General features: G+C 38.2%; 1 protein-coding gene across 7 annotated transcripts in view; it reads left to right on the top strand.

The window, feature by feature from the left end:
* The window catches only part of NDST2 (N-deacetylase and N-sulfotransferase 2), a 136875-nt gene that overhangs the window by 18141 nt on the left and 103801 nt on the right, over positions 1-14933 (top strand). For 5 of the 7 annotated variants that reach the window (XM_075025749.1, XM_075025743.1, XM_075025740.1 and 2 more), the window contains exon 2: positions 7612-7699. The exons of 1 other annotated variant lie outside the window; for it this stretch is intronic. The gene's annotated coding sequence lies outside the window, so the exon portion shown is untranslated. Of the gene's footprint in view, positions 1-4742; positions 4876-7611; positions 7700-14933 lie in introns of those variants that run through there. One more of the 7 variants, XM_075025741.1, reaches the window with a different exon arrangement.

Consider the following 14933-nt stretch of genomic DNA (forward strand, 5'->3'; position numbering starts at 1 on the left):
TTTTTAATTCTCAAAGTGAGGTACCTAGGAAGGTCGTATAAGGAAATTTTTTTTTAATGTGTGAGAGATCAAGTGATGTGCTTGAGGTCATCCAGCACGTCAGCAAGTCTCTTGAAAGAGCATGCAGGTTCCCTTGACTTCCAGACAATATGTTTCCATTTTAAACCATGCTGACTTGCAAATACTTACTTCAGCATTTCCTTCAGAACTTCATTGTTTGATTTTCTTTTTCTTAATTCCAACCTAATTGTTGTAAATGTTAACTTGCCAAGAGAAGATAATAAAACCAGGCTTGCATTCCTGTCCGCTGTACTTGAGCAACAGTCTTGCTACGAGAAACCTACACTGAAGGCCTTCCTGAGAGTTTTGTTGTGAAGAGGAGAAGGTGGTGGATGCCGGAAAGATGATGAAGACTTAGCTGAAATGAGAGGTTTTATTTGTACAGCTGAGCTTCATCTTGTGATATTAATAGCATACAGACGTTTCTTTTGGATGGAGGGGATGGATTCTGTATTTAGCTGAGGTCAGTGTACTACTCTTTTTGGCATGAGCCAGAAAATCCCACTGCTATTTAGCTGTTTGCATACATTACCTTATCTTTACTGGGAGGACTCTTTATTTTCTTCTGTAAATCACTCTGATGTTGCTAGATTGAAAGTTGTGTGAGAGATAAAGGATAAGAGCAAGAACTGTCATATCTCACTCAAAGGTGAGAAGGTTGGACAGCAGATCGGATCTATGGCAGTAGAAAAGTTAATCTGGCCCATGGGCCACCCCTTTTTCTCAGGACTCTGCAGACGTGCTGGAAACCAAGTTGAGGAGTTCATGAGTTGTCCCAATTACCCATTTCCTGCCAACTTCTACTGATATTTTTCTGTCCTCTGACTGGAAGTAATTGTATCACATGATGGAAGTGGAATTGGCACTTATGATATTTTGTGTGATGGGAGTAGTTTGCTGCTGTATTGCAGCAGAGCGTATAATCTGGAGTGTGAGTGGGATGTTTGGGTTTTTTTCCAGTTGGTAAGGAGAGAGCAAGGCCTGGGATTCTTCACTGCCTCTGTAAAAAATTGTCATCTGCCCCAGCTTAAAGATATATTAATAGCATCCTGATCTGTTACATACATGGTTGGTCCTGTTGCCTGGATACAAACATAAAGTGATTAGAAAGCTATCATTAATATAAAATGAACAAAATAGGTCATAAAGGTACCCAGTTAGATGTTTTTCCTGTGTGCCCACAGTGCATGTTGGTACTTGGCTCTTTTGCTTGCTTGTTGCAGATTGTGCTTTGCTGCCAATGCTGCATTAGGCTTTTCACTAAACTGCAAGTGTAACCTCTGTGATGTTTTCTGCCAGCTTTCTCTCTGTGGTTTCTTCCCTGTTCTTTGAAATAAACCCATATTGGTTTTTCTCACATCATTTGTACCCTTCCATAATCTGTTACCTTTTGTGTGTCTTTGATCAAATGCTGTCTTGTTGTCTTAATTTCTTTCAGTACTCAGTTGTATTTTTAGTTTCAGTGTGCTGTATTACTCTTCTTGGTAAATATATGCATTGTGTCACATAAAGGAGTGTTAAACATCGCTACAAAAGCTGCTTGTTTTTTAACATCTCCCTAGGGTCTTGTAATGGATTTGTTAGGGCTCTGGGGAGATGTCCCTTTCTAACCTAGTTTCTGGTTCAGTTGTTCTCTTGTCCATCATTTCCTGCAGCGTTTGCGATTTTCTTCATGAAAATATATGCTCACTTCTGATGCCACTCTTACTGCTTTTTGCATGCTTTTTTTCAAGCATAGATGAAAATGTCTGTGACAGGTTTGGTAATGTTTCTTCAGTTAATTCTCTATTTCTTAAAGTCTGTTCACATATAGACGTGCTGTACTTGAACTTAAGGTGTGTTTTTTCTCTTCTCAGCTGTTCTAGTAGCACTCCATGATACTTTCGTTTTAAGGGTGAAGTAACTGAAGCAATTCTTTAGTTCTCATGACTTTAACAACCAACTACTAGAGGTGGACTGCAGTGACTGAGTTCTTAGTTTGCTTCAGTTGCAAAATAAATTGTTTGCTTAAACCCTGCCTGTGTAGGCCTTTGGAATGAACTGGCAGAGAAGAAAGAGGAATGAAAACAGTGATACTGGCTTCCCAAATTCAGGACAGTAAAGAATGAAAGTATTTCTTGCTTTCTTTTGGAGAATTGTTACATGTTGTTTAGCCGCCAGTATTACAGTGAATGAGTGTTAGGTGCAGGCATCTTACATCTGTGTTATTTGGTGATTAGGGAAAGGAATACAGGAGGATTGTTTTGTGGTTAATATGCTGTAACTGGGATTAGTAAATTTGACTGTGGTACCTTGCTCTGCATTTCATGTGAACTTTGGTAGTTTACTTCATTGCTGCCTCAGTTCTGTTTTTGACAAATTAGGATAATACTTCTGTTCTAATACTTGTGTACTATCTCTGTTTCTTTTGAAAAGTATGTGGAACAGGGACTGTCTTTTGTTAGGCATACAGAAATCTGATTATATATACAGATACAGTTGTGTGCTTGTGTATGTGTTTTGATAGATAGATAATATATAGCAATCCTAACCTTGACTGAAGCCTTTTGGTGTGTGCTGTAATGTAAATAGCAATGAGAATATAGTTGAAACAAATGATACGATGCTTTCCCAACAATTTGGTCACAAAATACAGCTTCCTGTTTTTAACTGTAGGACTTTTAGGTCTTGCCATAAATACTGTATGATAGCTTTCAGAACTCATACATCCATGCACAAATACATAAAAGAAAAATTTCTATCCATCATTTAATGACTTTATTTCTTTGATATCATGATTCATGTTATTATAAAACCCAGTCGCCTTTTTGGCTCACTTTGTGTCATAAAATGCACTTATGAGAAATAACGAAGATGAGAATGCCATATCCAGTGTGATAAATGATATGTGTAATATGCTGTTCTGTTTCTAGTAGTACCTGATGATCAGTTGTTTTGGAGGAAGTGATCAAATCTCCATAATGGACAATTATGTAATTATGAGTGAGAGTTTCAGAAACACTTAAGAGATTTAAGCACACACATCTCACTGAAAGGTGAGGAGGTTTAAAAAAACCCCAAACTGTATAAATGCCTATCTCCTTTGTGTTTGTAGAAACTAAAGATGTTTCTATTTTCGTATTTATTGCTAGCTTTTACTAAAATACTGCTCTGATAATGGATTACGTGAGTATGCACAGCTTCTCAATCCTTCCCTTCCACTTTAAATAAATTGACTTTTAATTTTACTGTATGTTTTGCTGTTGCTTAAGGTAAACATCTTGTTTAGGCAAGACTTATCAGCTTGATGAACAGTGAAGGCTAGCTAAGTAGTAGGCTTGTGGAAAAGCAGCAGGTGTAGTAGTGGATCATACTTTGTACCTGAGGCAACAATGCAAATAATGTATATGAAGGAGCCCAGCATCTGAAACACGTAGTCTTTCTCTCTGCTCTGTCCTGGAACAATGGACTGCTGCAGCTGTTTTTGCACACCATACTTGAGGAGAGATGAGGACAAGCTGGAAGTAGCTCAGGAGAAAGCGATAGCAATGAAAATGTGACCTACAAGGAAAGAATGAAACAATCAGGATTGTTCAGGCTGGAGAAGTTAAAATAATTTAAATATTTTAAAGTGTGCTGCAAAGAGAAAAAGAACAATTTCTCTGCCGTGTTCACACAGGGTAAGACCAGAAATAAAGAGCTTAAATTGCAGAATTAGAATAGACTTCAGAAAAAACTTTTCAACAGCATAAGCAGTTAAGCTGTAGACTGAATTGCCTAGGGACCTTCTGGATGCTCTGTCCTGGAAGATGTTAGTGGAGGTGACAGGCAAATGTGTCAGGAATGCTTTAGATATCACTGATCCCACCTGAAAGAATTTCCTTCCAAGCCTGTTGTCTGTGATTTCAAGGGTACCAAAATTGTTTCTGGATAGTTTCCCTTCAGTTTTAAGCATATTCTTTGCCGAGATAATTTTCATTGTATTTTCTTGAGGATTTTTTTTCTGCTAAATACAGTTTCAGTCAAGGTGGATTAAAATACATTAAAAGTGAAGATATGTGTTAAGAAAATGTATGTTAAAGAATGTTAATATATATAATGTCAATATTTTTTCTAAATATCTTGTTTGCTTTTTTACCATGCTGGTCAAATGACTGTTTTTACTGACACACAACATAAATTCTTGCAGAGTAACTTTAGGTAATTTATAGCTCGTAATTAAAAACCTCCCTCTCTCTTTCTGTTTTTTTATTTCTTTCTCATTTTCTTTGTTGCTGTGGCCCCAAACTGCGCAACAGCTCTCTGTGTTAGAATTTCCTAAACTAACCCACATTATTCTGTGTATTCAACTAACCTTACTGAAAGCTGCGTTCAGTTGAAATTTTATTTCAGTTTTTGCTTTCTTTTGCAACTATGTAATAACAAACTGAAAAAAAATAGATGCTAGTCTTTGAGAGCTTGGCAGATACCCTTGTCCATGCTCAAAAGTGATCAGTGATTCTGGTTTTGTTTCTTTTTGCCAGTTTCCAGCTTGTGACAGTACTTTGTTCTTCTTGCCTTGCACAGTGATTTGAGTAGCCCTTTGTAAAGGACTTGACCAAATCTTTTGAGAAAGTTCCAATAAACAATGTGCTCTTGTATTCCTTTGCTCCATCAGGTTTTTTTTCTAATCCTTGAAAGAATTCAGCTCCTTAACAGATCTACCTTGTGTTTAATTCATCTTGTCCTCTCAACTGTGCAGAAATCTTCAGTGTTCACATGCTCAGAAGGATTCTCCTTCCATCTGTTCTTGAGAAGTCTGGGTTTTTGCAGACTTCCCAGTTTACAGGATTTCAGGTTTGCTTTCCTATGCCAAGGTTGTGCTTACAAATGGGAATACAGGACCAATATCCCATGGACATTTTTCAGTGGTCTAAGTTCTCACACAGTCCCACTCTTCTGTCCCTGCATAAATCTGGTGCGTAGAGCCATTGCAAGTATTTGTGCAGATGCACAATGCACTAAATCTAAAATTGAAAAATACCTGGCTCACCACAGCCTATGCCAGTACAGGGCAGTGTCAGCATGACAAAAGCAGTGTGCAGCTGCTTAATGAGTGGGAAAGGGAGGGGAAGAAGGGGAGATAGCTGCTGCCTTCTGATAGTGCTGTTGGCTTAACCATGTACCATACCTGGCTTAAGATATGTTGGATTGTCTGTTTTCATCTTTTCCTTTTGCATTAGGTAATTTAGGCTGAGAGTAGGAAAGGCTCAACAGAAAGTCACAGAAACGTAAACACAGTAGTGCTGAACAATGTCATGTTTAGTCATGTGGAGACCTTGTCTCGTTGTATCTTACTGAGAAATGTATGTTTTTAACACCTTTATTACAGGCTTGTTTTTTTTTTTTTTAAACTTCTGAGATGCTAAATGTTTGAGATGAATCAGATGTAGGTGAAGACACTAACAGAGAAGAACTAGGGGTACTAGAAATAACGAGAGTATCAAAATTAGGTGTTTCCCATTTGTGGGGAGGCACTGGAGAACAAAAAAGTTTAACCTGAAATGTGTTTGTGTGTGCGCCAGGGCAAGAGTGAAACTGGAAAAGCACTAGTGTTTTTCCAAGCACCGGAAGCCTTTGGGGTGAGCAGCAGCGCAATAGATAAATTAGTTTGCAGATGTGTCATGGCAGCAAAATACAAAGTAATACGGTTTGGGGTTACACAAATTAAAGAGAAGCTCCCTCTTGAACAACTGTGAGAGTTAACTTGCCAAGCATGCAGGCCCAAACATCTTGTTTCTAGACAGATGTAAACCAACTGAAGAGAGTTGAGGGATGAATGACAAATGAGTACAGACCAAGGGACCGATGGGCAAACATGCCTACCTTGGCTATGTGATAACTAGAAGTGCAGCTGGGAGGTGTGATAAGAGTCTACTAATATTTGAGAGGCACATACTTGAAAGATAGAAAGTAATTAATTTAGTAGGGTGAGAAGGGGCATAACTAGAAACAAGGGAATGAGATTATGAAATATATCAAAGTATGGAATAGTCTGCCCAAAGGAAAGGTTGGAAGAACAAATATATATAAGACTGGTAGAAAGATTCAGGAAATAATCTAACATCAAAGAGTCAGCTTTCTGATGAAAATAGATTGAATAATTTAGTAAGTCTCTTTTACCCATTTAATTTATGTTTGCTTTTGAGGTATTAAGGCAAGTTGGCAGCCTCTCTTAACTCTTTAATTTTGTCTCCCTAATGGTTACTACTGGTTCAAATCTACGTTATTGCATACCAATCTTAGATGCTGTCTGTGTTTAGAAAAATGTTTAAAAAAGGAACAGTTGGGCAAACAATGTAAAAAGATATAAGGGGAAAAGAAAGGCAAGTAAGCTTTGGCAATGACTTTCAAGAACATTGTCTGTCTACACTCTGCCTAAAAGCTGTAGCTGCAAATAAATGGGAGCAAGCTAATGCCAGATATAGAGGTCTAGTTGCACTGTTTTGTTCCTGTTTGCATCTAGCTGAGGGAGCTCCCAGCCTGTGAGTTACTGTTTGTGTTACATGCAGCCAACCTGCAGTTGATGGGATGGTAAGAATAGGAGCAAAACCCTTTTTAGCTTAGAGGAAGACAGCAGAGAATTTTTCCATAATGAAACAAGGCGCATCTTAAATTGCAGCCAGAAAGTCAGTTGACTGCATCTGAGAGGATTGAGAGCAGCCCTAAGCTGCTCCGTTTGGCTTGGCGATAGGCTAAATAGTAAAAGGTCTTCAGGTTCGCTACTACTCTTGGTGGCTTCTTGTCTGGATGGACGCCAGGTGCCTGCTAGGCTCTGGTGTGGTGAAGGAAGACAGCGAGGAGGAGTTGCATTGAGCTGCTGCCCCAGTCACAAAGATGTGGCTATGCTTAGCATTTGCTGGCTGACTCCTGTTGGCTGGAAGGCAGCCCTGGGATTAATTTGAGGAGATTATTTAAAAAGTTTGGAAAGTGTATCCGTTTTGGAGCATTCCTTTGTAAAGCACAAAACTCTAAACCTTAGTTTTCAAACAGCACTAAGAGAAAGCGAATTTATGATGCTATGTTGCATTTCTGTACATGGTCTCTACATGCAATCTGTACAAGGATCTAAGCTGCTGTTTAAACTCCAGTATTGAGGACTCCATCTGAGGGTGTGTTTTAAATGTTTCATTATGAAGAAAGGTCTTCATGTGAAATTCAAAGCCAAGTTATCGGTGCCATGATGCTTATAGTCGTGGAAGTTGGAACTTTCCGACTGTTGGACCATCAGCACTTAAAACAAGCCAGAAGGTTCTTAGCATATTCTTCCCCTTCCTGCTTTTCCTTTTATATAATTGGGAATCAGTTTCAGTGATTAAGAAATATTGTCTTCACTTTCACTTGCCATGTTTTTAATGAGACACAATAGTGTGTGCACTGTCTTGTTGAATAATTCATGTTTGGAACAAAATGGTTGTTTGCTCAGCCCGTGTGCGATGATCTTCATACGTGTATAAAATAAAGTACTCTTTGATCTTTCTTTCATGTGTGTCTCTAATCCAGACCCATTTTACTCTTCTGCCTCCCCCACAGCTGGAGGGCGTACTTGTGAGCCAGGCATTGTTGGCTTGTTGGCTTTTGCTCTGTGTGCTGGCTTCTGAACAAAGGTGCTGCTCAAAAGGTGAGTATTTAACTTCCATCCTCTTTGATGCAGATTTATGTGCAGATTTATGTTCAGAGGAACTGATAAATTTAGACTCACCAAACCTGTCGGCTTAAACCGTATCTAGGTTTGCAATGGAGAAAATCTAACCTACCAGCTCATAAAATTGTGAGCATCGGCCCTCAAAGCACTGTTAAATTCTGGTTTACTGTAAATTGTGTGGCATTCTGCAGCACTGCAGACCAGAGAAACTGAAAGGTAGGCATGTTTCATCTCTTGAACAGATCTGAGTTTAGAGCTAGAGAAAACTCTGAGACCCTGAAAATAAACAGTAATAAAAATACAATTCCTACCCTATGACCAGCATGGGAAGGGATGGCTGACAGGTGTGTGTGACTACCCATTTCCTACATAGTTGTGTGAATTCTTCATCAAATCTAATGTCTTCACATCAGCTGTCTTCTGAAGGTAGATGAGGTACCTGAGCATTAACTGAAAGAAAAAGAAAACAGGCTTTTATCAAATCGAGAAGGCTACTTATGAGATGGGGGATAAGTTTAATGGTATTGCTCTGCTCTGAGTACTTAGCAGGAATTTCTTGAAACCTTTCCTTTCAGCGAGTGAAATGAAATGCTGAGTGTGCCAGGCATGCAAAGGTGCAGTGTAGGGGAGAGAGTGTCATTTTACAAGTATTTCCAACTGGCAGTGAATAGAGTAAAACAACAGAGGATTAGCACAGAAGGGAACATTTAGAAACATCTAGAGTGCTTTATGGTTGAGAAATAATGTGTTTTATCTGCACACAAACAAACCTTTGTTTATAGGAGAGTATTAGTACTTTAATGGAAGGGTAGATGAAAGTAAATATGTGATACTGTAAAGTTTATATTGTTCTGTTTTCCATGAGACTGCATTAACCATCAGAAATGGGGATGTCATGCATAAGGTTTGAAGATAGTTCTTCAGGAGCATCTGTAAAACTTTATGCTGTCGGAGGTTATGTGTGTATTGGTCTTGTGCAGATAGTTTTCCTTATATATATTCTGTATTTACAAATACTAGTGTTATCTACCTCTGCCTGTAAAACCACTCTGCATTAGAGTTATTAGCTTAATATTTTAGGAACTAAAGAGAGTCTGGGTAAAACATTCTAGAAACTTCCAAGTTGTAGCCGAAAAAGGCTTTTTATATACAGTAAAGTATGTAAAGTAAATATCTTGACTTCATGAAGAAAAATATCTTGGAATGTTCAAGATTATAAGCAGATATTGTATATTTCATTAGAAAGCTGGACTTTTATACTTGATAAAACTTCAACATACTGAGATACATAGATTTAAATTTTGTCAGTTAATGTTATTGTTTGCTTAATTTTTCCTGTAGTAAAGTTTTTAATAGGGATATCACTGTATCATATTAAGAGAAATGTGATTATTTTATATATATGTAATAAAATATTTATTAATTACCTAAAAATCATTATTTAAGTACTGCCTTGTCTTGTAAGAAGCTGTTAAACACTTCTTAGGAGAGAAATTAGTATGTTTTAAAAGGAAAGAGGTTGGAAGAGCTCCTGTTCTGTAACTGCAGCTTGGATTGTTTTTTTGAATCCACTTGTTTTAAAAATCAGTGCTTTCATGATACTGCTATTGGTCTCATGTGGAGTCTCTTTGTGTTGTCTTAGAAGATTTGTCTGTTGATGTCAGAAGTCCATATTAACATGCCACTATTGTATCACAGTCGTGTTTCTGACCTTACAGGAATATTTCATGGAGTTTAGTGTCCAAAAGGTCTTACACTTTTTTATTTCCTTTTTCATTTATTTTGGTTTTGTGTTTGTTTGGGTTTTGGGTTATTTTTGGGCTTTGGTCATTTCAAAGCTGTCTACTAAATTTCAGGGTATGTCTTTGAAATCATGAAAGGCAAAGCAAGATTCTTTCCTGGTTTTGTGTATAGATAAATATGCCTGGTAGAGCAAGATCTTGATCTGTGATTCTCTTGCTCTATGATATCTATGAAAAAAACCTTTCTGACTAAGGACGCTTACAGTCTCCTAAAAGAAGGACACCAAAATAAGTAGTCTCCTACATACAGCTCAAAAACTAGTTCTGTGTGTCAGAAGTGTGTCCCTGACTGACATTTGGCACAACAGTATGAATTGAATTGGAGTTACCAGTTGTGTTTTGCATGTTTCTTCTGTCAGGAAGTGGTGAGGAGCAATCATGAGGAATACAATATGCAGAAGCATTTGCAAGCAAGCAAGGATCAAGCTTAATAGCAAGAGGTGGCAGGTAGATGTAAGGATCTGGCCTGGAAGAAGTTACAGTTATGAGGTTGTAATTTTATTAAATAATCATAAAGAATAATTCTCTGTACCTGGGGAGTTGTAGAGAATAATAATTTCCAGTAAGGTTTAATTCAGCAATTACCAAGGTACTCTTGAGGCTAAGCATCTTTGGTCTTTTTACCGTTAGCAGCTAAATCATGTGACACTCAGTGGTACAACTGAGTTGGAAATAGCATTTTGTTTTTTTTCTCTAAAACTAGCTGTTATAGACAAGGCCTTAAACGCAAGCAAAGATTATGTGTTGAAAATTGTTAGGGCAGTTACTGAGTATACTTCTGGTTTTGTGGTTGTCCTCTAGAAGGCATGGATTCCTTAAAAAGAAAAAAAAAAACCAACAAAAAACCAACAAATCCCTCAAACAAACTAACTTCCTTAACTTTATTTCCAAAAGTGATACTTTTATAAAAGATGGAGTTTTAGGGATCTGAATCAAGTTGCTTCTTTCCTCTTGTCATTTCTCTCACCCATTTAAATGAGTTACTGTACACCTTCTGTCATATCTGTGTAATTGGCTGAGCTGTAGACATGCAGTAACTTCATGCAGCTAACAAAAGCAGTGTATAATGCACAAGTCAGATTTGTTAATCAGACAGCCTGATGAGACCAAAGATACAAAATATTTCTTCATTTGGAATATTGTTGGATTTAGCAGTGTAATTTTAGGTATCGAAGGAAGCTGATTGCTCACCCCTGATATTCTGTGGTATCTGTTTCTTTGTGCTCTGATTCGTGATGGAGGAAGACTTGAACACCGTCTTTGATACATGTGAAATCTGTAAAGGGATCTTTGGAGTCCTTATGTTAACATACTGCATGCTACTCTTCTTTTCCCATACCCAAAGAACTGATGGTTTGGAGGTAATTAAGTACATAAGTTTACTGCAGGAAAGCCTTCTAAGCCCCCTTTTGAGATCCTCACTCAAACCAGAAATTCGGGTGCAGAACAGTTTTGGACCTCTGTGTTAGAAATACTGGATTTGAACATGAAGTGCTCTTCTGCTGAGGCGCTCTGGGCATGTGGGGCTGTATCAGCAACTGCCCTTCCTGCTGAGGGATTTTTTTCAAGCAGACTGACATCTCCCTCTCCAGTAAGCAGTAGCATCCTTGTGATTCCTTTCAGATGTGCTGGTTTTTGTGGACTAGAGTGTACGGGGGGGGGGGAGGATATTGCATTGGATTTGGTGTCTCTCCCAAGCTGGCAGGATTGTTCCCAGATGTCAGTGTCTCACAGTAGCCGAGTTGCTGTCTCAGAGTTCAAGTTTATGGAATTTGCAGTTCAGTTTCCCTTGAATTGTCTGGCAGAGATGGAATTTCCCATGAACTAGGAAGAGCAGGAGAGATTGCACAAAGTAGAAGCTTTGAATGTGTATTGGGTCTGAAAAATTGCTGAGAAGGGCTGTTCTTCCTCAGTCCTTCCTGGGGAGAGCGCCTTGCCAACAATCATGCTTTCAGGTGTTTCATTTTGTTCTAACTTCTTATGCTGTGCTTGTTGCTGAACATCTCCAGTTTCTAGAACTGCATTAAAAATGTGATAAATGTCACATGATTGTCATCTTACTCTTTCTCTACATGGATGGCAAACTTCATTTGGATTTAGATGTTCTGTTCTCTCAGCAGGGTAACTGCTTTGTTTACGCCAAAGAAGAGGGGCACAGATCTCATCAATGCAATTCATTCATAGAATTAATGTATTTACTGAGCAATAAATTACATTTTATCCTGTCTTTTCTGCTACTTGTTCATTTTTACCAAACAGGTTGTCCTTGCCCCTTATGTTAATGTGAAGGGATATTTGAAATAGTTGGGGTATACCATGTAGAATGGGAACCTGGGGTTACATGTTGATTTTGACTGTTGTTCTGGTAGTGTGTGATTCCTCTGGACAGCCTGCTGCACTCTGATAGAGCTGCATTAGGGCGTAGGTGGTCTTAAGTGCTGGCTGCTGAACAGTGCAGAATCAGTAGGCTGCTTTGGATTTCGTTTATTTTCTTTGAAGACAACTGTTACATGGCTGAGAATTGCTGTCATTTTCCAAAACATATAAATCTTCTGAAGCTTATTTGCCTTGTTGGTGCTCTGCTTTAGAGTATCAGGATATTTGGAGCAAGTTCAGTCTGCTGCAGGTATAGTCAGTACTGACCAGCCCACATCTGTGGCTCGATTACACTTCATGCAGTGCCATGTTCCCTCCTTTCTGTTTGTGGTTTGTACCTGCGAACCTTGCATTTATGTGTGAAATGTATCTTCTAGTTTGGAATGCTGTTTGAAAATATATGAAAGGCAAAGAAAATAGCAAGTGTGCGCTATTCAGTGTTGTGGCTCTTCCATTGTTGTTAATCTATTAAAATGAAACTTGAAGAACCCAGAGTAAGAAGATAATATTTAGTTCACTAATCAGATAAGCAAAGATGGAAGAGGTAATGGACACAGTTTTCTTTTCTGGATATGCTAAGCAAGGAACAGCCTGAGAAGATTAATGTGTATGTGTTTCAGACTCCAGGTCCATTTTTCCATTAAACAGGATTACTTACCTTCTTCTCTTCAGTTCTGTACTTGCTTCCTTTGTATGCCCTTTTATAAGGAAGACCCATAAATTTATGTCTTCTTCAGTGAAATCACAGATAATGAAACTCCTCTTTTTCCACACTAGTACTAGTTTGCCACATTGATAACTGTTCATGAAGCTTCTTGGTTCTCTGATATCAATCTCTTATCTTATAAAGATCCAGATATGCTTGGTTTCTTCAGCCTTTAATGCCTGTTGGCCAACTTGAGTGATTTCAAATATATTTGGTTAAATGTGCAAATATTGTGTTAGATGATTAACTGTGGCTATACTTCTAGACACCCTAAGAAAGCAGTATTTCTGACTACTTATGCACAGGATGCATCAGTCTTCAGGGATGACTTCTTCCCTGCACTGAGTATTTCTGCTGAGATAGCTGATAACCTTGTCCCCAGTTGCCCACGTCTTCCTTCCATAAATTGGAGAATTTTAGTATTCCGTCTTTTCTAAGATCCTTCCTGCTAAGAGGATTATTGGAAGTTACATCCAAGTAATGGGGTTGAAAGTAATCAATCTCAGGGCTGTAGGGGATGATATTTATAGTAACATAATGACCCTTTCAGGGACCTTTTCTCCATTGAGACAAAGTACTCATTTCAGTGTCTGGTAAAATCAATTTTCATTTTTGATACATCCACCATCACAAGAAGATGTTTTCACCTGAAACAGTTCTACCTTGCACTTTGTTTTCTGAAGGCATGTGGAGGGTGGGAGAGTTTCACCATGTTGACTGCTGAAGACTTGCTTGCATGAATGCATTGAGAAAAGGTGAAATTAACTTTTTAAAGATAGGAAGTCAGTATGTAAACTCAAGTAGCTTCAATCATGGTGTGGACTTCTTATTCAGAAGTAAGTTAACCTGAGTTTGCTGTTCCTTTAGCTTCCTTTCCAAATGTCCAAGGAATAAAAGCTCCCTCCATGTACATCAAGAAGTTTTGCTAATAATCTCCCCTATTGATCTTGGTGGCATAATTAATCCAGCAGAATTCATACAGTAAATGCGAAAATTTGTAATGTGTATCACCTAGATTTTTCTTAGCTTGATGTTGTGGCACTGTGGTGGTTGTTCACAGTCCTAAGAGCCATCTTTACTAGAGGTCAGATTGTGATTAGCATCAGCTTGATTAGAGTAGCCTAATTATGGTCTCAGAATTGTACTATAGTCTCTTGAAATGCACAATAGATGATAATACTGAAAATACTGTGTAGGTACCATATTGTTACCTGGACTTCAAAGTGTGGTGTTTTGTAATCCCTTTAAAGGGCAGGAAAGGATACAACAGAAACAGAGGGGTAGAGAGATACATAGACAAATGAGAAGTAGCATGGTACCATATAAATAATACTCTAAGTTAAAAAATTTGGAACTTTTTTTGAAGACATGACAAACCTGAAGTAATATATTTTGAAAGTAGTGAATACTTTACCACAGGTAATCTAAAACCTTCTTGTTTACATTTCTTTATCTATGCAAGAAAAAAAGAGTTATTCAGAAGAGCTGAGCAGAAGCAAACCTAAACTGCTAACAGGGGGTACTTTTTATTATGCCCAAATTTGTCCACGGAACTCATGGCCATGCTTGTTATTAGTTCTGAGGTGTAAATGGGAATCAGTGGGACTCAGCATGCATGACTGATGGAAAAGAAGGGAAAAAAAAAAAAAAGAGCCAGGTAGAAGAGGATATAAACTCACACGACACAATGTGTGAGTCAATTTCTAAAGACTGATTATTTCCATGAAGATACTTTAATTTAGGATTTCTTGAAACTTTTCAAAAGGGGTGGTATGGCTTATTTCAAATTGTCCAGTATTTGAGCAAGATAATCTCCAGCTCTGAATTGTCTTCTGTACTATCATAGTGTTTCCTGATACTGTGAACTAATGTCATCATTAACTACCAGGGAACAGTCCATCAAAATTCACTCTCTGTTTCTGGAAGATCTGTTTTGTGGAAGGGGAGCTCCCACAGAAGACTTACTAATTCAGCTTACTTGTCCTATGTTCTGCCTTTCCTCTCAGTTCTGTAATATATAATTTCTTTTGTTCTTCCTTACCCTGTTGATAGTGCAGGATGCCAAATCCTTCAGTCATTCTCACCTTACAGCTCCTGTCTGGATTCATCCCAGCTGACTCCTGCAGTCTAATAGAGGCAACCTCAGACAAAGCATGTGATCTCATATTTTGGAAATCAGGAATCAAAAGCGTATGTTTCAAGTGAGGAAGGGAGTTATCTCCATCTTAGAGTATCTGAACTGCTGCCAAAGTGGCCAGTCCCATGGCAAAAAGTGAATAATCTGGTAAATTTCCACCTATCATTAAGATATCCAGTCAAAGAAATT

The sequence above is a fragment of the Buteo buteo genome, chromosome 4 (assembly GCF_964188355.1).
Source record: "Buteo buteo chromosome 4, bButBut1.hap1.1, whole genome shotgun sequence".
Taxonomy (NCBI): Eukaryota; Metazoa; Chordata; class Aves; order Accipitriformes; family Accipitridae; genus Buteo; species Buteo buteo.